The sequence below is a fragment of the Lissotriton helveticus genome, chromosome 11, assembly GCF_964261635.1.
Source record: "Lissotriton helveticus chromosome 11, aLisHel1.1, whole genome shotgun sequence".
NCBI lineage: Eukaryota > Metazoa > Chordata > Amphibia > Caudata > Salamandridae > Lissotriton > Lissotriton helveticus.
Window position 1 is genome coordinate 1,114,019,948 of NC_136072.1, and position 22,232 is coordinate 1,114,042,179.

Consider the following 22,232-nt stretch of genomic DNA (forward strand, 5'->3'; position numbering starts at 1 on the left):
TCTATGGTTAGCTTTAAGATGAATTAAGGGCATAGGGTCAGCGTTAGTTTGAAGGCCAGGGCACAGGGTTTGTAGGAAAGGAGAGTATTATGTTGTGATGCTGGTTAGGCTTCACTAGGTAATTCTCTCACAGACCCCAAAGATGGTCCTTGGATTCAGAAATATAAATCCTTAGATCAGTCCTGGTAGTGCGGCAAAGAACAGCCAGGCTTTACTAGAGGAACATGTGTTAAGCATTTCAGAGTACCAACATAGATGATAAGTAATTGACACACCTCAAAGAAAATCCAACATCAATTTATGAAAAATAGCAGATTTTAAAATTATTTTACACACTAAAATGAATACAATTGAATGAGTATAACCAGAGTTATGGATTTTGGAAGCAAAGATTATTCAGTACATTTCACTACAGCAAAACTGTATCATTGCAGCCAACAGGCAAAAAAGCACTAGTGTCAATCGGTCACTTCCAGGTTGAGCTAAGCAGGCCCCACTGGGGTTAAAGTGATTCGGGTCGCAGGACCAAATCAAATAGTCATCCCGGGTGCAGAGTTGTCCTAGTTGTTTGGTGCTGAAGCAGGAGCCACGGGAGAGCTGGCTTTACTCCTTAATATGGAGCTGGTGAGGAAAGGGATGCAAAAGCTCGACAACAGGGCCACTGCTGTGGTCGGCTAAAAGTGTTGCGAAGTCGGGGCCGGACTGGCCGTAGCGGGCACCGGGCAATTCCCCGGTGCACCGCACGGGTGGGGGCCGGTTTTGGGCCCTTGGGGGCAGTTTTTGTTACAGGGCCGTTTTTGCAGCAAATCGGCCCTGTAACAAAACTTGCCAAAAACCGGCCCTGGCAAAGAGCTCGGCGGCACCCCCAAGCCCCGGGGGGGGGGAGGGGTGATTTGGGGGCGTGGGGGGCGAGCACTTTGCCAGGGCCGGTTTTGGTTCCCAGTCTGGCCCTGTGCGAAGTTCCCTCGTGTTGCAACGTTGAACAAAGATGGTGGTAACTGGACTGGTCACTGTAGGAAGATGGCTCCTTATGTGATGTCAGAAACTTGCTATACTGGGCAAAGAGCCCAGTGGTTTCCTTAAAAGTGGACAGGGTCTTGCTATGCAGTCCCAAAGTGCTCTGTTAGGGGTAGTGTAGTCAAGCAGCCTTAGGCTTAACACAGAGGAGTATAATACATTTGCAAATACACACAAAGATTAATAAATGACACACACGACTCAAGAAGGAGATCAACACCTATTTATAAAAATTGGCAGTATCTTTATATATGTTTAGGCACCAGAGAGAGTGTGCAGTGAGCTTTTAGGGTGTCACTTATGGTACAGGGAACACTTTGTTTTACATGTTGCTTTTAACAGTAAAGGAATATACAATGCATTGGAATTAAATTGTTTCTATTTTATGAATGTACAGCTCGTATAACGTGCTTCTATTCTGTATTTATTGCAGAATAACATGAGACGAATAGATCAACAAGAGCCCTGAAGAAGCGTCAGGATGCCGCTAACCCATGTTGGCCCAGCTATGATTAGGCTCATGTCATATAAAAATGTAAATGAGTTATTCTCTACATAAAACCCGAGTCTCAACTCATAAGAATGTGTTTCTGACTGTCAATGGACTTTGGCTCGTCTCATGCCTAAGAATACCTTGGGCTATTCTCTGAACAGAATTTCAATTCATACTTTGGAAGTGTAAAAGAACCAATAAAACATATTTAAAAAAAAAAGAGTTTTTCATTGGTAAATATGTAATGAATTTTTCTGATAACCAATTGTTTACCTATATTTATGTAGACTGATAATCCATTGATATATATTAAGAATAATTGTTAAATATTGGCAGTTATTGTATATTAAAAATTAAAACCTCTGATTAGACTTTTAAATAATCTATTGCTCCCCTTTAGTTGAATGTATTATTAGAATTTCCTTTAGATTTAGATTCAGAAATAGGTGTAGGTCTATGGTTAGCTTTAAGATGAATTAAGGGCATAGGGTCAGCGTTAGTTTGAAGGCCAGGGCACAGGGTTTGTAGGAAAGGAGAGTATTATGTTGTGATGCTGGTTAGGCTTCACTAGGTAATTCTCTCACAGACCCCAAAGATGGTCCTTGGATTCAGAAATATAAATCCTTAGATCAGTCCTGGTAGTGCGGCAAAGAACAGCCAGGCTTTACTAGAGGAACATGTGTTAAGCATTTCAGAGTACCAACATAGATGATAAGTAATTGACACACCTCAAAGAAAATCCAACATCAATTTATGAAAAATAGCAGATTTTAAAATTATTTTACACACTAAAATGAATACAATTGAATGAGTATAACCAGAGTTATGGATTTTGGAAGCAAAGATTATTCAGTACATTTCACTACAGCAAAACTGTATCATTGCAGCCAACAGGCAAAAAAGCACTAGTGTCAATCGGTCACTTCCAGGTTGAGCTAAGCAGGCCCCACTGGGGTTAAAGTGATTCGGGTCGCAGGACCAAATCCAATAGTCATCCCGGGTGCAGAGTTGTCCTAGTTGTTTGGTGCTGAAGCAGGAGCCACGGGAGAGCTGGCTTTACTCCTTAATATGGAGCTGGTGAGGAAAGGGATGCAAAAGCTCGACAACAGGGCCACTGCTGTGGTCGGCTAAAAGTGTTGCGAAGTCAGGGCCGGACTGGCCGTAGCGGGCACCGGGCAATTCCCCGGTGCGCCGCACGGGTGGGGGCCGGTTTTGGGCCCTTGGGGGCAGTTTTTGTTACAGGGCCGTTTTTGCAGCAAATCGGCCCTGTAACAAAACTTGACGAAAACCGGCCCTGGCAAAGAGCTCGGCGGCACCCCCAAGCCCCAGGGGGGGGGGGTGATTTGGGGGTGTGGGGGGCGAGCACTTTGCCAGGGCCGGTTGTGGTTCCCAGTCTGGCCCTGTGCGAAGTTCCCTCGTGTTGCAACGTCGAACAAAGATGGTGGTAACTGGACTGGTCACTGTAGGAAGATGGCTCCTTATGTGATGTCAGAAACTTGCTATACTGGGCAAAGAGCCCAGTGGTTTCCTTAAAAGTGGACAGGGTCTTGCTATGCAGTCCCAAAGTGCTCTGTTAGGGGTAGTGTAGTCAAGCAGCCTTAGGCTTAACACAGAGGAGTATAATACATTTGCAAATATACACAAAGATTAATAAATGACACACACGACTCAAGAAGGAGATCAACACCTATTTATAAAAATTGGCAGTATCTTTATATATGTTTAGGCACCAGAGAAAAATCGTTCAAGTAAGTACTGTTTAAAATAGGAGATTTGAAGTAAACAGAAGTTTGATTCTTTCAATCGTGATTAAAGCACTTTGCGATGATGTTAATGTATGGAGAAAACATATGCTGCATACGGTTACTTAAACAGCGACTTACAGGACCCTTAGGGAGAGGTGTGGCGCCGCGGCCAGGGCGACTGACGCTGGAATCTGGGGATAAGGGTTCGATCCCCAGCTCCGGCGGCAGGTTAGCCCAGCACCATGTGACTCTGGGCAATAGCTCGCTTAACCGCATGCGTGTGGGCGGAATTCCGCCCGTACGCTGAGATTTTCTAAATCGCATGTTACGTGACGAGCTGGGCTCGTCATCAGCGTGCGAGGAGGCTACGCCATGACGAGCCCAGCTCGTCATCAGCGTCGAAGGGGTTAATCTTCCCGACGGCCCCCAGCGCCTAGAGACCCTTACGGGTGATTGTGCGCTTTACAAATGTGGATTATTATTATTATTCCTCAGGACTTGAGTATGGGGCAAGGTCCAAAGCAGCATCAACAGGTCAGCTTGGGAGGCACTGGCGCGCCCGGGTGGAGAGCTGTGTTTTTCAGCATCTGGAGATTTTGAGTGCTTCTTGATACTTTAAATTGGAATTTAAAGTCTTACGCATAATGTTAAGCTATGCAGGGAAAACACACGCAGCATACACATACTTAGCAAGAGACATATGGGACCCGTCTTTTGGACTTAAGATGACCTTAGGGTGAGTACAGGGCAAGGTCAAAGGTAGCACCACCAACAGCGTTGGGTGCCCCATTCACTTCAATGGAGGATTGGTTCTGTCACAATGAGGCTAAAGGCTTGGACTGGGGGTCCAGTCGAGCTGAACCAGCAAGGGCTCTCAACTCTTGGGATGTCCAGGAATGTGGGGGCACCTTCGGTTCTCTTTTCCTGGGGCCAGGGCAACGGGTGCCGGGATGTTCTTAGGCATCAGGTTTTTGTCACATCGATCAATTGAAGGGGCCTACACAAAGAGGCTGCAGGCGGGGTCGTGAAATCCGTAGTGAGCAAGTCCAAGATGGGCTTTGTCTCTGCTGGGGAACCACACTGGCACCATTGGCCCACTTCAACCTGGGCTTGGAGCGATGGGTGTAGTGGTGCTTTCCGTTGTCGGGTTTTTGGCAGTTTGAGGCCTCGCAGCAGTTCTTTGGTGCCTGCAGGATGCAAGGGAGCAGCTCTATTACTCCAGGGGAGACTCTTAGTTCTTTCTTTTTAGAAGGCAGGCAGTACTCCCAGGCTTTTGGAGTCACAGCTGTGGAATGCAATGACTTTGGCACAGTTCTCGATGATGCATGCAGACAGGCCAGAGGGGCTGGGGCCGAATCAGTTACCTCTTCTCCTCTTCTCGCCTTTCATGGCTCTTTGCTCCTTCTTCTTCTCAGGTCGGCAGGAATATGCCACGCCGGTGCCAGGGCCTCAACTAAATACTGAATCTAGGGGGGTTAGAGGGAGCGCCACGTAGTAGCCAATGGGCTACGTACCTTTAGGGTGACTACACCCTTATATGAGCACTTCAGTTGGCAAGTGGGAATAACATTGGCCCTGGTTGGTTAATTCTCTCCAAGACAATATGGAGGAATGTGACGAGAGGAGTTCACATCACCGGCCCCACCCTAGAGGTGGTGCTGACTGAATGTGGGCACCCCTCCTAATCTAAATAATTTTCCATCCTATCCTCCCACCAAAAGTGGAGCAAGACAGAGGCTTTGGCATCCCCTCCTTTGAGATAAATCAGAGTTGCATACCAAAGACGGTGTGGCTGCTTTGAAGCTCCCTTGCCTTTGTCAGGCTAATCTGCAGGTCTTCTCGTGAAAGGGGGTGGAAGACAACCCCTGCCAGAGCTGGCCTGCTTTCTGGCCTCCCAAGAGCGAAGGCCCTCACCCTTAGGGGTCAGAAATTCGTCCCTGGTGTTATGCTGGCTATAGCCAGTCAGTCAGTCCACCAGCAGTTGGTACGGTTTTAGGAGGCACCTCTGAGATGCCCCCTGAGTGCATGTATTGATAAATCCAACACTGCAATCAGTGTGGGCTCATTAATATGAGATGTATGATATCAAACATCCCTATTTTCAGTGAATCCATCATGTAGCTGAGGAACTCATTTTCACCAGTGCCCAGCACATGTTTTAACATGGCTTCCCTGTTCACTTGCATTTGCACTGTCAGTAATCAAACCTGTAAAGGGGCATATCTGCTCATACAGTTAGGCCCTCACATGTAGTATAGTGCACCCTGCCTTAGGGCTATACGGCCTACAGAAGGGATGTCTTACCTATACTGCATGCAGTGTCTTCAGGGATGGATGCCATGTTGACTCTTCGGTTTTCTCTGCAGATATCTATATTATATTTACACACAGCCTGCAATGGAAATTTTCATGGTCTTGGTGAGGGGTCCCTAGGGTGGCACAACGTGTGCTGCAGCCCTAGTGGACCCTGTTCAGATGAATGCAATTGGCATAAAGGGGAGGAATCCCGCTTCGATTTCTTGTGCTTCTTTCGCTTACCTGAGGACTTGGAGCTTGACAAAGAGACCGAACCGTGACTTGAAACCCTACGACAAGCAGTCTTATACTTGGTGATGTAGAATTTCACCTCGTGTTCCATGATGGTCTTCGGGTTCATTGGCGAGCAGTTGCTGTAGGCCTCGGAGTTATGGCTAGACCCTAGTCACCACAGACACACCTGATGGGCATCCGTCACAGACATTTGTTTGTGACAGTCCCTACAGAACATGAAACCTGTCACTTTTTGACTTAACTTTCCTTGCATACTGAGAAACTTTGTTGAGGTAACATCTCAGAGAGCCATGGATCCACATCTGGAGGTGCGGAAAGAAAGGAAATGACACCAGTGTGTGGAAGTGATGCCTATATAGGCCCTCTGTGTCAGTCTGGAGTGGAACAGTGCCAGTGGGGAGTCGCCAGGCACCACCTTCTGGTACACAGAGGTACTGCTGAAAAGTTTCCAGAGCCAATCAGATGCCTGGATAATATTCAAAAGATGAGGAATCTGCGGCTAGAAGTCTCTATCAGAAAGTTATATTTTACAACATGCATACTTAAACTGTACACAAATCCAAAATTCGAAACAAAGAGTTAAAGTTATTTAGAATTACATCATTCTAGATAAGTGTCCAAAGCTGGATTGAGCCCAGTTCTTCAATATTCCAGAATGGGAAATACGACACTAGGCCCATGATTATGTTATTAGCAGTAAATGTGCAGAGCAGAAAAATGTCAGGTAAACAGATTACTTAACATTTGTCCTACTATGAAGTATCATGAAAATATCTCAGGTATTATCTTGAGGTGCAGTGACATTTTCATACAGTTTCGGTTTTGAATTTAGAGGAAGTGTGCAAAAACTCTGACAGTGGACATTGTTCCTGCCAGTTATTCTTCATTGTTGAGGTCCAGGTTGGTTATGCAGCAGAAAGGGCTGCCAGTATATTATGTCTCACTCTTTTTCACCATATATACAGGCCAATATCATAATCTAGTCCAAAATCAATGGGTCAGATCTTTGCAGAGACCACATTAGCAGCCTGTCAGACCTTTTAAGATCCTATTAATTCACAAAGACCATATGAATGTGTCAGCCTGCCTCAGTCATTTTTTGCTGTAAGGGTGATTTATGTTTTGAATCAGCCCATAATACAGCCATTCCATGCTAGAATTGTCAACTTTGACATATGGGGTTTTGCTTGTTTACTGCCTATGACAAAGGAGTTCCTCTCTGGAGCCACTACCATGACACTGGCACCATGTGTTGGACGCAAGGTAAAGGTGGGGGAGCTGAGCACTAGGGGGCAAATTTATGTTAACTGGCGCATCCCCAGGGATGCGCCAGTTAACATGCGCCACAGTGCGCCACTGCTCCGCCACCCATGGTGCGCCGCATTTATGATGCGGCGCACCATGGTGCAAGGAAGTGAGGATGCGTGACGCATCTCTCGGCGTACGGGCGGCGCATTGCAGGAGTCATGTCGCAAGTGAGACATGACTCCTGCAATGCACAGGATTCACCTATTTAATGCATTGTGCGTCACCCTTACGCCTGCTTCAAGCAGGCGTAAGGAATTGACGTCGAAAGTGGCTGAGTGAAATCTCATAGATTTCACTCAGCCACTTTTAGGAGGCGTTCCTGCGCAGGAACGCCCCCCCCTGCGCAGGAACGCCTCCTTATGGCGCAGGGGTTTCCAACGTGACGCATCTCCTAGATGTGTCACGTTGTAAATAGGGCGCATTGTTTGCGCCGCCGTTGCGTCACATTTAGTGACGCAATTGCGGCGCAAGGAGGCGCAAGGGCATCATAAATCTGCCCCTTAATACATCCAGGGCATCTGCACAGGCAGTAAGTTTGGGGTGTCTGATGGCTGACATCAACTTACAAGGCATGACTAGCACAAGTGCATCACATTGGGCCTGCACGTGGATGATTACACTTACAAGGAGGCAGGAGTATGATGCCATTGCCGCTATGGGGTACCGCAGTGCCACGAGGCACCCGGGATCTCACAATGTGTTATATGGCTCCATCGAGCTGCACAAGATGTGCTGAGCATTGGGCTAAGACTGTAGCGTGTAATGTTTTGAGCTGACAGAGGTGCATTAAGATAGATCCTAATGGCACCCTCCTGTACTAGGCATTACTCACCCTGTTCTCGCTGATGCAGGATGGTGGCAACATGCATGGAAGGTTAGAGGAAAATTTGATTGGTGAAGATGGCAGTCTCCTGTGGTTAGCTTTATTGTGTCCTTTCCTCTCTTTTCATTGAGCAGCCCCTCTGTGGCTGCTGCTTCCTGAAAGAGACGCTTCGTCTTCCTTTCTGCAGTCTTGAGTGGAATAGTTCTCTCGGCTTTTAATGGCACGTGTTGATGGAGATAACTTGCTCTGTCAATTGTGGAAAGAGAGAGAAATGGCTTGCTTATTTCGCTGTGGAGACTCGGCTGAAAACAGAGGAACATCACTATATATGAGAGGCCATACCAGAACAAAGATGTATAGATAACCCTATCAAAAGGAAACCGGATGGCTTCATACATCATTTTAACAGAAACAAAAGACTGAACCCGTAGAGACAATACTGAAAGCGTTCAAGTAGATCTGATGATCGTACAGCACGGAGTTACTGACTTCGTAGAATAAATGCTTGGCAGGACATAATATTTCTCAAGGCTTTGCTCTTCACTTCCCTCGTATCGTTTTTGAAAACAACTTTCAATAAATACTACAAGAATCGAAAATAATTTCAAACAGCTTCCCTCCAGAGCACTTACCACAAACCAAAAAGTCGAGCGTCCTTATTGGAACCTATCGAAGTTGGGGAAATAAAAAGCTAGATGTTTTTAAAAAAAAAATTGAAAAATCAACTTACATATCTTAATAATTTATGTTGCACAATGTCATGTCTTGTTAGTTGCGAATGACGGTCACCTGACGAAGGCTACTGGCCGAAACGCGCGTAGTTCTATTCCACCGCTTTGCCTACTTCATTACTACAACGACCGAAAAATTTCCTTCACAGTTCAATTTTCATTTTTTGTCTTGTGTATATATATTTATGTTTGTAATATGTCAATATTTGTATAAAGTATACAACATGGAATGAAAAATAATTTAAAACATGTATATAAAAAAGAATAGATAAAATTAAAAAAAACAAAGTTTTTTGAATTTTAATACATGGTGTTGAATCATTTATTAATTAAAGACAGTCGCTTTGATATTAAATAAATAAATGGGCAGGTGTTAACCTTTTGTTTGCTAGTGAGAGCCTTCTCTCTCTTTCCACAATTGTCTATTGTTCCCTACGACTAGCAAACTTAGTATATGTAGGAGTCCCCTGTTTTTCAAAAATTGATAGCTTGCTCTGTCTCATTGAACGTCTTGTTAACAAATGAAGGACCAAAGTTGTGCAGCTGCACTGCAGACACATCAAGAAATGTCCTACCATTACTGTAGCACTGAATGTCGAGCAATCTCAAATCAATCAATAAATCAAGAAATGTATAGAGTGCGCTACTCACCCGTGGGGTCTCAAGGCGCTGGGGGGAGGGGGGGCGGTGCTGCTACTGCTCGAACAGCGAGGTCTTGAGGTGTCTTCTGAAGGTGATGTGGTCCTGGGTCAGACGTAGGTGGGCGGGGAGTGAGTTCCATGTCTTGGCAGCCAGGTAGGAGAACGATCTTCCTCCGGTGGTGGTTCTGCGGATCTGTGGGATGGCGGCGAGGGCGAGGGTGGCGGAGCGGAGCTGGAGGGTTGGAGTGTAGAATGTGAGGCGTCTGTTGAGGTATTCGGGTCCGACGTTGTGGAGTGCTTTGTGTGCGTGGGTGAGGAGCCTGAACGTGATTCTTTTGTTGACGGGGAGCCAGTGCAGGTCTCTCAGGTGGGCAGTTATGTGGCTGTGTTCTTAATAATGATGTTTGGAGTAGGGCACTACATGTGGTTGGGTATCGTGAGTGTTGCTCTGAGTCTAGCTGTGACTCATTCTGTCTACTGAGATGGACAGTATTTTTAGCAAAAGAGAAGAATAACACATCATGCACTCATCATGCTAATATTGACGATTATTTCGGAGCCTACATAGGAAAAGCGAACAGGTAAAATCTAACCATAATAGTTCCACTTTTAATTGTCCTGTAAATTCTTTCAGCCGGTTGAGATGTGTGTCAAGTGCTGTCATACAATTGCCTGCACATAGCTTGAAAGAGGGCTTCATTCTGCCATGACAAATTCTCAGGCAAAGCACCAAGGCATGGTCTGGGTCTAATATTTCAAATTACATTATAGCAGTGGTATCCCAGGGCTATTGTTCTATAATCCATTATTATTTTAGTTATTATTGCTACTGGATAACAAGTATTTCAGAAGTCCCAGGAACATTATTCACTTGAGTGTTTGTGCATAAGTGGTTCGTCTATAGAAGCGTGGGGGCGTTGACCCCATGACCTCCCTACTGCGACCAAATACAGACACAGTACACATTTTCCCTCTCACTCTTCCTACTCTCACCTGTTTAGGGGGTGAGGTCATGATAGAGTTCTCTCTCTCTGCGTCAAGGCAGCAGTTCAGACTGTGTTAACTGAACTGCACATTTCGGATTGGCCGGTGTTTTCACTGTGGCCAGCCTGACATGCGCAGTTCAGGATTCTACATTCTACAGCTGAAAGGCACCTGAAAAACAGAAGCACAGCCCTGTAGGTGTTCGATAGGGTGATGTGTCTGCCTGCTCCACCCAATCCTAGCACTGTTCTTATGCTGTTTAGCATTGCAAGCAGCAAGAGAGCAGTGCTTGGCTTAGCGCAATGCTTTTGTCTAGCAAGCTCGAAACCAAAACAGGGTTTGGGCTCAATGCATTAAGGTCAAGCCTCACTTAACTATATGACAAAACAAATACCAGTACTGCAATTGAATAATAGAACAGTTATGTTGGAAATGGGATCCCCGGCTGGCCAGGGCTTTCGCCAAAGTCAGTCAGAGACCACCACACCCAAGTCAGGGCAAGGGAGTTACACGCCAAGATAACCCCTACTCACCCTCTAGGTAACGTGGCGCGAGCAGCAAGGCTAAACTTGGAGGCGATGTAGGCTAAGTATTTGCGCACGCACCCCAGCAACAACAACCAAAGGCCCACCACAAAGGAAACTCCACACAAGGTTATATAAAAATAGCCTTTGTATTACACCAAAACACATTAGATAAAACACACACTTTACAATGTGCCAGAGGCACGGGCAGAATTTACAAGGGGATATTTACAAGACAGGGCCACCTGGACCACTGTCAGGAATCAGAAGTAGCACTTTCAGAAATAGCACTTAGAAGGTAAAATATAAATGTACTTTAGCACAAAATAGCACACAACCAGTAACTACTGGTAACAGGACCTCACTAGCACCACCTGTACTAGGGAGAAAACAACCACCTATGTATCACAATACCTGTAGGGGTGTAAGAGGAAAACACATGATGCAATGCATAACATTCATTCAGAGGTGTAAAGGAGGAAAACACATGATGCATCAACAATACATTCAGAGGTGTAAGAACAATTGCGCAAAATCACATTAGCAAAGAAATCACAATGCGCAGGGTGCATGTAGCACAACACTCAAAATGTCCCGCAGGCCAACTGGCCTCTCTAGGGCTAGGACGCCGTGTGTCCCAAAGTCAGGGTCCTAAACGTTGCAGTTGCCCACAAAGTGCTGGGCAACTGGGGAGCAATGCTGGTGGGGACAACGTTGGAGCCTCTCAGGCTCTGAACAAACCAACTGGCCCCTTTGAGCCTCGCTGGGCTCTTTGCACAAAAAGAATGTCCCTCTGAGCCTCTCTCAGGCTCTCCAACAGGAATTCCGCCTCACTAGGCAGGGGGGTCCCTCACGGGGGACCCAGGAACACTTAGGGCGCCTGGTGCCCCTCTCAGGGCTCTGAGCCTCTCAGGATTCAATAAACAAATGTGGGCACGTTGGAGTCCCTCTCGGGGGACTCGGGACAACAGGCAGAGTAGGCAGAGTCCCTCTCGGGGGACTCGGAGCAGTTATGGGGCCCAAGAGCCTCTCGGGCTCAGAACACAGGCGGAGTCCCTCTCGGGGGACTCGGCATTAGGTGAGGCCCCACGGGCCTCTGCACACAACGAGCCTCGCTCTGGAGGGGAGGGGCGGGCACCGGCAAAGTGCCCCGACGCCCCCTCCCTTCCGCACGCACTCACCGGGTCTCTGGTGCTCGGCGGCGCTCTCCTCCCACCGGGGCTCCCTCCTGGTCCTGGGAGCCCCTCGACATCCGGCGACTGCTTCCTGGCTGGCCCGGGGCTCTCCCCAGCTCACGGGATCCCCGGGCGGCCATCACTCCTTCGCGGACTGCGGGGGCGGGACTTCCGGCCGGCCGCGCTCTGATTGGCCGGCCGGCCAAGCACTTCCGGGTCGCACTTGGCAGCGGCCCGGCAACGTTTTCTAAACACTCCGGGCTGCGGCGGTGAAGTCCTGGGCAATGCCGGGTGGGCACCGGCCTTAATTACCATAAAGCGCGGTGGGCACGCGCTCGAACGGCGGCAATGTCCCCGGCAGGGTGGGCACCTGCCAGGGGGCTCAAGACTCGTCACGGAGCGGGGCAAACGCCGGGTGGGCTCCGGTTTCCAAATAACAATAAAGCGAGGTGGGCACTCGCTCGGCAAAAACAGCGGCAACCTCTGGGCCAATGCCGGGTGGGCACCGGCTTCCAAGAATACAGCGCTCCCAAGCGCTCTAACAGCTGATCAAGCGCTCCCAAGCGCTATAGGTAGAAATCCAGCGCTTCCAGGCGCTATAAGAGCAAGACACAGCGCTCCACAGCGCTAGGGCAAAGAACAAGCGCTCCCAGGCGCTTTAGGGCATTCCACAGTCCAGCAAAAGTCCATTAGGAGTCCAGGGGCTGGGCAGGGCCCAGGGAGGCAAGCCTTCCCCCGGGCCCCAGCAGCAGCATGCCCCTGGTCAGATTCAAGTTGGGAACAAGAACATTTTCATGGGGTCACAGCCCCTCTTTTATACACCTTTTCCCTTTGTCTGTAGGTGCAGGGTGGGGGCAGAACCAGTCGCAGCTGGTCTGGGAGTACTGTTGATGGCCCAACCACCCATTCTATTCACAGGCAGGGCTAGGGTCATCAGACACACCACAGGGGGGCGGAGCCAGCATTGTGTGGGGAAAACCCAGCCCATCCAGGACACAGGTACACTCCTCCCACACATCACCGGGCAGACCCATCCAGACTTCCTGGAGCCTGGCATGCCAGCCAGCTCCAGCCAATCACACGCCAGCACCCTCACAGCACACGTACAGCCATGTCTATAAATGGCGCTTCGCTACTAGACACATACATGCTGCATACACCATCTCGCAGCATTCACTCTCACGAGTTCACACATACCAGACTCAAGCCTGTACACCCCACGCATCAGGAACTACCAGGGACACATACATTCCCCATGCATTCCTATGAGCGGGCAGGCCTAGCTCAGCACATGCACTCAGAGTGCGCACGCACTTTCCACTGGGACACAGTGAAAGTGCGCAGTATCCAAAAATCACCATCTCCAGGTCACCATTTCAAGCAAAAAGTCTAGGGGTGAACCTGCCCTAAGGGCCAAAGTCCAACATAACCCCCTTCCAGCCAAAACGCAGGGGAGACCAATCACCACCGTGATGGGCTTCCCTGCTTGGGGCGATAGAACACGGACGCAGGCCCGCAACTGCAGGGACACCCTCCTGTTCTACGCCACGGTGAACCCAAGGGATTCCTTCTAAACACACTGTCTGGACCAACTGGGCTACCCCACTGGTACTCCCAAGCTGTCCACGGCCAGGACCAGGCCCTAGGCCACCCAGATACCACTGGTCCATGCCCATCCACAGAGTGGGGGGTAGTAACCCCTGGCCTACAATAGCCATTCTCCACTCCCTTTCTCAGTCTAGTTCCAAACTACCACTGATCCTTCAACCTAGGGTCCGCACCCTCAGGCTGACCAGAGGTCACGGGCAGGAATGCCCCACCCTACCTCTATTTCTGAAGCACCCTCCAGAACACAACTCTCCCACCAGTTTAGGACCTGTCTTCCTCAGCAGCAGTGACCACAGTCAGACCACCACCAGAACGGTGTAGCGAGGCGTTGCACGCCGCGGTGCCCCCCAGTTGCGGTGCATCCTATGGCTCGTTGACGGCGTCGAGACGACGTCGGTGAGCGCAGAGGCGGCGTTGCTCGAGGGGGACGTTGCTCAGTGCGGTGCCTACAGGACACCAGGGTGGTCATGACTGAGTCACCGCTCCCTTAACTGGTTTACCACCTGGGATTCAAATTCACCGGATGCACAGGGGTCAGACTTCCTCTGACCCCCTTCCAGAGTTCTGCACCCTCCCATTGTAGAACAGGGTCCCTCCACTTAAGGTAGGCCCCACCTGCTCTCAGGGTAGTACCACAACACTCAGCCAAGAACCCTAAAGATCCCTTGCTAGGCCTGTACCACCCCTTCTGGGAAACACAGGGTCTCTTCACTTAAGATGAGCCCCACCTGTGTTCACAGGGGTACCCCTAGAAGACAAACCGGCCAGGACACTGGCTACAGTCGCCCTGCCGTCCAGGACAGGCAACACCTGAACCTGGCTCCCTAACCTAGGGACGCTACCCTTTGGTTAGATGCCTGGCGCACCAGGACTTCTACAAGTTGGAAACAAAAATCTAAGACTTTCTCTCCTCCTTCAGCAGCAAGGCAACCACTGCAGGTCAATACCCCATACAGCTTACCCGGTTCCTTCTCATCAGGCAGGAGTTCCCTCTTGTAACTTCAGGACACTACATACAGTTGCCCTGACGTCCAGATCCGGAAACACCGGCTACTGGCTCCCCAACCAAGGGACGTACCTCTTTGGTCAGATGCCTGGCGCACCAGGACTTCCTTGAGGGTGACACAACTAATGTGTCGTGTACAAGTCTGCCTGACACTCAGGACAGAAGTGGCATCACCATGGTCACTACGTGGCGACACAACCCTTCTGGCTGGCCCCTGACCCACTGGCTCTTCCACTGGGGAACCTATCCCCCTCGCACCCCTCCATCTGGACTTCTGCACCCTCCCAACTGGAGCGGTACTGCCAGACACCAGAACTACTGGAACCCTGGTTACAGAGGTTCCACGTTCTCCAGACACTCTGGAAGATCCTCCTCAAATGACCTATTGGTACAGCCTAGGCCCCCGACCTGATGTTCCCTTCAGAAACAATCCAGGCCCTGACACTGGGTTTCGGGCACCTGGAGACATGCAGTCCCACCCACTCCTTCTCCTCTTGAGACAGGACGTGAGCCCCTAAACCGAGACCTAGCTGGGCTACACTGAACCTCTTCCACCACGCTGGGCTGGAAGACACCTCAGACACTCCCTTTGGAATCACTCCATCCCCTATGCCTCTCTCCTCCCAGAACATTACCAACTCCAAAATTCTGTCTCTCAACAGACCACAGAAATCAAAAAGCAGGCTCCACTATCTGCAGACGTTCTTGGGAAAAGTTCAACACACAGGACTTTAGGTATCTGAACAAAACAAGCATTCAGCAAGCTCCCCATCCAGAGAACTTACAAACACGTCCAGTGCCACACACCATTCATCCACTCACACCCCTCCCCAGACTGGTAAGGCAGTTTCTACCACCCCTGACTTCTCAACCTGACCACACTTGACACAGGTACCATTACTCTAGGGCAGGGACGGGGGACACATGCACTGGACACACTCATGCTGCCACCACTGGATCACACCCTTCTGGTGAATCCAGAAAACACACTGCACTTAGGGGGATGATCTACCCTCCCGAGCTAGGGACACCTAACTCAAAGTGCACAAGAAACACATTTCCACAGAAATGACATTTTTAGCAAACTCCATACAATAATCCCCAAAATGTTTTTATCTAAAATGCAGAGTTTTGTGGTGCAGCCAGCTGCTACTAAGGTACAACGCAAACACAAATCCTTATCCCACCGCTTGCCGCCAATGTTGGAAATGGGATCCCCGGCTGGCCAGGGCTTTCGCCAAAGTCAGTCAGAGACCACCACACCCAAGTCAGGGCAAGGGAGTTACACGCCAAGATAACCCCTACTCACCCTCTAGGTAACGTGGCGCGAGCAGCAAGGCTAAACTTGGAGGCGATGTAGGCTAAGTATTTGCGCACGCACCCCAGCAACAACAACCAAAGGCCCACCACAAAGGAAACTCCACACAAGGTTATATAAAAATAGCCTTTGTATTACACCAAAACACATTAGATAAAACACACACTTTACAATGTGCCAGAGGCACGGGCAGAATTTACAAGGGGATATTTACAAGACAGGGCCACCTGGACCACTGTCAGGAATCAGAAGTAGCACTTTCAGAAATAGCACTTAGAAGGTAAAATATAAATGTACTTTAGCACAAAATAGCACACAACCAGTAACTACTGGTAACAGGACCTCACTAGCACCACCTGTACTAGGGAGAAAACAACCACCTATGTATCACAATACCTGTAGGGGTGTAAGAGGAAAACACATGATGCAATGCATAACATTCATTCAGAGGTGTAAAGGAGGAAAACACATGATGCATCAACAATACATTCAGAGGTGTAAGAACAATTGCGCAAAATCACATTAGCAAAGAAATCACAATGCGCAGGGTGCATGTAGCACAACACTCAAAATGTCCCGCAGGCCAACTGGCCTCTCTAGGGCTAGGACGCCGTGTGTCCCAAAGTCAGGGTCCTAAACGTTGCAGTTGCCCACAAAGTGCTGGGCAACTGGGGAGCAATGCTGGTGGGGACAACGTTGGAGCCTCTCAGGCTCTGAACAAACCAACTGGCCCCTTTGAGCCTCGCTGGGCTCTTTGCACAAAAAGAATGTCCCTCTGAGCCTCTCTCAGGCTCTCCAACAGGAATTCCGCCTCACTAGGCAGGGGGGTCCCTCACGGGGGACCCAGGAACACTTAGGGCGCCTGGTGCCCCTCTCAGGGCTCTGAGCCTCTCAGGATTCAATAAACAAATGTGGGCACGTTGGAGTCCCTCTCGGGGGACTCGGGACAACAGGCAGAGTAGGCAGAGTCCCTCTCGGGGGACTCGGAGCAGTTATGGGGCCCAAGAGCCTCTCGGGCTCAGAACACAGGCGGAGTCCCTCTCGGGGGACTCGGCATTAGGTGAGGCCCCACGGGCCTCTGCACACAACGAGCCTCGCTCTGGAGGGGAGGGGCGGGCACCGGCAAAGTGCCCCGACGCCCCCTCCCTTCCGCACGCACTCACCGGGTCTCTGGTGCTCGGCGGCGCTCTCCTCCCACCGGGGCTCCCTCCTGGTCCTGGGAGCCCCTCGACATCCGGCGACTGCTTCCTGGCTGGCCCGGGGCTCTCCCCAGCTCACGGGATCCCCGGGCGGCCATCACTCCTTCGCGGACTGCGGGGGCGGGACTTCCGGCCGGCCGCGCTCTGATTGGCCGGCCGGCCAAGCACTTCCGGGTCGCACTTGGCAGCGGCCCGGCAACGTTTTCTAAACACTCCGGGCTGCGGCGGTGAAGTCCTGGGCAATGCCGGGTGGGCACCGGCCTCAATTACCATAAAGCGCGGTGGGCACGCGCTCGAACGGCGGCAATGTCCCCGGCAGGGTGGGCACCTGCCAGGGGGCTCAAGACTCGTCACGGAGCGGGGCAAACGCCGGGTGGGCTCCGGTTTCCAAATAACAATAAAGCGAGGTGGGCACTCGCTCGGCAAAAACAGCGGCAACCTCTGGGCCAATGCCGGGTGGGCACCGGCTTCCAAGAATACAGCGCTCCCAAGCGCTCTAACAGCTGATCAAGCGCTCCCAAGCGCTATAGGTAGAAATCCAGCGCTTCCAGGCGCTATAAGAGCAAGACACAGCGCTCCACAGCGCTAGGGCAAAGAACAAGCGCTCCCAGGCGCTTTAGGGCATTCCACAGTCCAGCAAAAGTCCATTAGGAGTCCAGGGGCTGGGCAGGGCCCAGGGAGGCAAGCCTTCCCCCGGGCCCCAGCAGCAGCATGCCCCTGGTCAGATTCAAGTTGGGAACAAGAACATTTTCATGGGGTCACAGCCCCTCTTTTATACACCTTTTCCCTTTGTCTGTAGGTGCAGGGTGGGGGCAGAACCAGTCGCAGCTGGTCTGGGAGTACTGTTGATGGCCCAACCACCCATTCTATTCACAGGCAGGGCTAGGGTCATCAGACACACCACAGGGGGGCGGAGCCAGCATTGTGTGGGGAAAACCCAGCCCATCCAGGACACAGGTACACTCCTCCCACACATCACCGGGCAGACCCATCCAGACTTCCTAGAGCCTGGCATGCCAGCCAGCTCCAGCCAATCACACGCCAGCACCCTCACAGCACACGTACAGCCATGTCTATAAATGGCGCTTCGCTACTAGACACATACATGCTGCATACACCATCTCGCAGCATTCACTCTCACGAGTTCACACATACCAGACTCAAGCCTGTACACCCCACGCATCAGGAACTACCAGGGACACATACATTCCCCATGCATTCCTATGGGCGGGCAGGCCTAGCTCAGCACATGCACTCAGAGTGCGCACGCACTTTCCACTGGGACACAGTGAAAGTGCGCAGTATCCAAAAATCACCATCTCCAGGTCACCATTTCAAGCAAAAAGTCTAGGGGTGAACCTGCCCTAAGGGCCAAAGTCCAACAAGTTATATGGACATAATGAAATGAATCACTACATTACCAAGACTTCTTTTTCAAAGATTCAATTCAGACAGAAAAAGAAGTCTTGGTAATGTAGTGATTCATTTCATTATGTCCATATAACTGTTCTATTATTCAATTGCAGTACTGGTATTTGTTTTGTCATATTTGTCTAGCAAGCAGCACGAGGAACTTCGTGTGTATTGCAGAAGATCTTCAAAAGAGGCAAGTTTGTTTTTAATTTTAAGGGATTGAAAGTAATGTATGTTCCCCACCACTTTCTAAAGGGAGCAGATGCCACAGTGCATGCGTGCTAGCGTGAAGCACAATACATGAAGGGTGAACTGTTGTGCAGTGTGCATGTAGTAAGTGTGTGTGCTGGCAGATTGTGTGTTTGTAAATTGCACACCCTGGTACAGTATAGAAAGTTTCATTGCTGAACAGTGCATGCAGACTGAGTGTGTGCTGAATGCATGTGTACTTATAATGGTTCAATGCAATGAGGTGAAAGTGCTGTACAGTAAGTGTGCTGTGAATGTACACTCAGTAAGTGTGCCTGCAAAAGGACATTACACGGAGGACCCTGTGTTCCATTTTGGGAAGCCCAGGCCTGCCTGGCAAAGCCATGAGGAGGAGAGGATTCCCCCCAGACAGATTTGTGTATTGATGCATTCCGGTGAGCTGGGTGGGACACACACTGGAGGGTGGAAGAAAGGGACTCCCATTACACTTCAAACGACTGCTCTTTCATTAAGTCATAGATCACAAGGAAGGGGCCTGGACACATCTTAGGAAAGGAGGTGGGACTGATCAGTGAATCATAAAGAGTATGGCTGGGAGTCTGGGATTACCCTTTTGATGTATATATCACTGTGGCTGACATCCAGGTGTGACTTATGGTCACTCCCAGTAATTGTATTATGGAACAATCAGCTTCTGAGTCTTGCCTGCTGTGATAGACAGCCTTTCATGAGGAAAGAAGAAAAAGAGAAGTGTCCACTTCAAAAAAAGAAGAACCCCAAATATAACTTTAAAGACAGACACTAAATTACATATTGGTGCCTGGAAATGAACTATAAGAAGGGGAGGTTTAGACCCCAAACTTTGTCATCGCCACCAGCCAGACAGGAGGTGTGAGAAGCAGGCAGATGCTGGTCTTGGTTTTTCTGGGTCATGTCCCTCCAACCAGCAGGGAGACTAGCAGGCCTTTGCCCCAGTCCTGGTAACAAGCAGAAGTATTGCAGAGCTTGCTAAGACCAGTGTTCCCTGTTAAGAGGAGGAGAGCATTATAGGGAGAGAGGCCCAGTGGGGAGCCCTACTGTAAGGACTCCCAGTTCGAGGCGTGAGAGTTCAGCTGTGCACCGATCGGGTCACTGCCCTTATGCAGTGTTGACTCAGCGACCTCCATATGCCAGGGGAGGGCTGCAGTGGACTGGGCCATGAGTTAAGCGCTGTGCAGGACTGGATGGGCCCATCCCACTGGGCTGCTATGACCTTGTATACCAAAGAGAGCCACCAGCAAAGGTTGCTACTGAGAGAAGTGCAGAGACTTGAAACCACGTTGGCAGAGGCGCTTGTACCAGAGGAGCTTGCACACGTATTATCCAGTACCATGGCAACCCAGTTGCTGAAGGATTTGGGTTGCCACCCGAAGGAGAGACTGAGGCTATGTTTGGCGGGGTGAACAAGAACTGCGAGGAAACTGCCCGACTGACCACTGAGGACTGCTGAGGTTGCCATGGATGACGTCGCACCATTGCTGGGTTTTGATCGGGAGCTGAAGGAAGGATTCCCCCTTGATCCCATCCCCCGGCTGGGTAAAGCTAACTTACTGCAACTTTGCAACGGCCAATGGAGAGAACTTTGACAGGACTCGTGGGTGCTCATGCAGAGGGCAGCCTTGCATCACTGAAATCTTCTGTGCTGCAAGTGTGGGTAAGACGTGGCCTGGCCTAGTTGGGCCCCAAGGGACTCACTGCTTAAGGTGGTACAGCACCATAAACACTTTTTACCTGAATCTGAACAGTTATAGGGTATTTCTTGAGTATGGCCTCTTAGTGAGCATTCCCTGGATACAACCACCAGTGAATGGGAAATAAGCCTGAACACCCCAAAGGAGGGTGGGACAGGGATTTGCCTGACAACTACTGCAGCCCGACCACAAGGGTATTGTGTTGTTGCTTCTGAAATGCATATTCCATTCCATGTGTAGAGTTAGAAAGAAAATACCTCTTTCTCTCATAAAAGCAAGTATGTGACTGCACAGTAATTTATTGTTTGTACTGTTTTGCACTTTGAATTATGAGTACTGTTCACTGACCTGTATCTACACCCCACCCCCCAACGAATCAGTGACTACTTAACCACATCTACCACTAAGTGTCAAGTGCAGAAGGGGTACTTGGCCTAGTTGCTCAGAATCCATAGTAGGTAAGGCCCCAGGACATCAGGAGGAAAGTACCTCAACCACCAAGGTTGAGCACAGTAGCCCCCGCGTGCCCCATGGCCATTTAAAAGGGGTTCTGATGATTGGTGGCAAGCAGTGAGGCACCTAAAGTTTATGAGCCAAAGACACAGAAGGTCCTTCAATAATTTGATTAGACCAGTTTGAGATATGGGGTGAAAGGGAGGAGGATGTAGCTGACTCTGGGGAGGGAGGTGTGGTAGGAACCCAGAAAGAGAGCACTGTGGATTCAGGCTCTAGGATCCCCTTAGCACAGATATATCACACACAAATGCAAAGTGTATCTCCTAATGTTTTTTCCAGGATTTCACTAAACACTCACCATCTTTTGATTTGAGACTTCTCTAGGTGTGTAAGCCTCCTTGAATTTCGAGAGTACCCTTGTCACCAATTTCAGGAGTAAATCCCTTGTATCATACACTCACTGAATGTTTCCACAGGAGTGAACTGGACGAGCGTTGCTAAGTCCCAACTTCCCTACTAGACTAAAATCCCCTATCAGTGCTTTAAACAATAAAGGCAACAAGAACCAATGGGGAAAGAGTAGAGGGAGATAAAACACGGCTCCGGATCCGGGGACCTTCTGGGACATCTTTGGCCTGGAATACACTGGACTGCACTCCCTGGAGGGCAAGATTATAGTCTTAATGATGCGCCTCTCTTTCCCGCCTATCTGTATATTTATTAAAATGTTTCACATGGCAAGGGCAGGAAGAAACAGGAAACTCTGGAGCTGGACAACCTGTAGGTATATGTATGAATATTATATATTTAACTGCTCTAACACTGCTATGATAATTCACATAAGGGAACATGAAACAATGTACATACCACAAGGTATTCTAGAAGGTGACCTGTACCAATATACCACAATAGATTATAACAGACAGAAATAAACTTTAACTTCACTCTTAGGTCCTATGAAGCATCATCCATGCCGAACTGTTTTAAACGATATATGGCTCAGGTAGATAGTGAGTTAACATCATTCACCCATCATGTATCCCCCATTAACATTGAAACTCTTAGGGGCATATTATCAAGGGGGTTTATCTCCGCTTTTTTGGCTTTAAAAGCCAAGAAAGCGGAGATAAAATTATCTCCCTATTACCTAGCTGTCGCTAACACCAGTTAGCGACAGCTATTAGGAGATAGCGACCATGTTGGGCCCCACTTTGCATGTCAGTGATATTTATCACTAATGATATGCAAAGTGGGCGTGCCAAGATGTTAGCGACTGGAAACAGTCGCTAACATCGCTATCT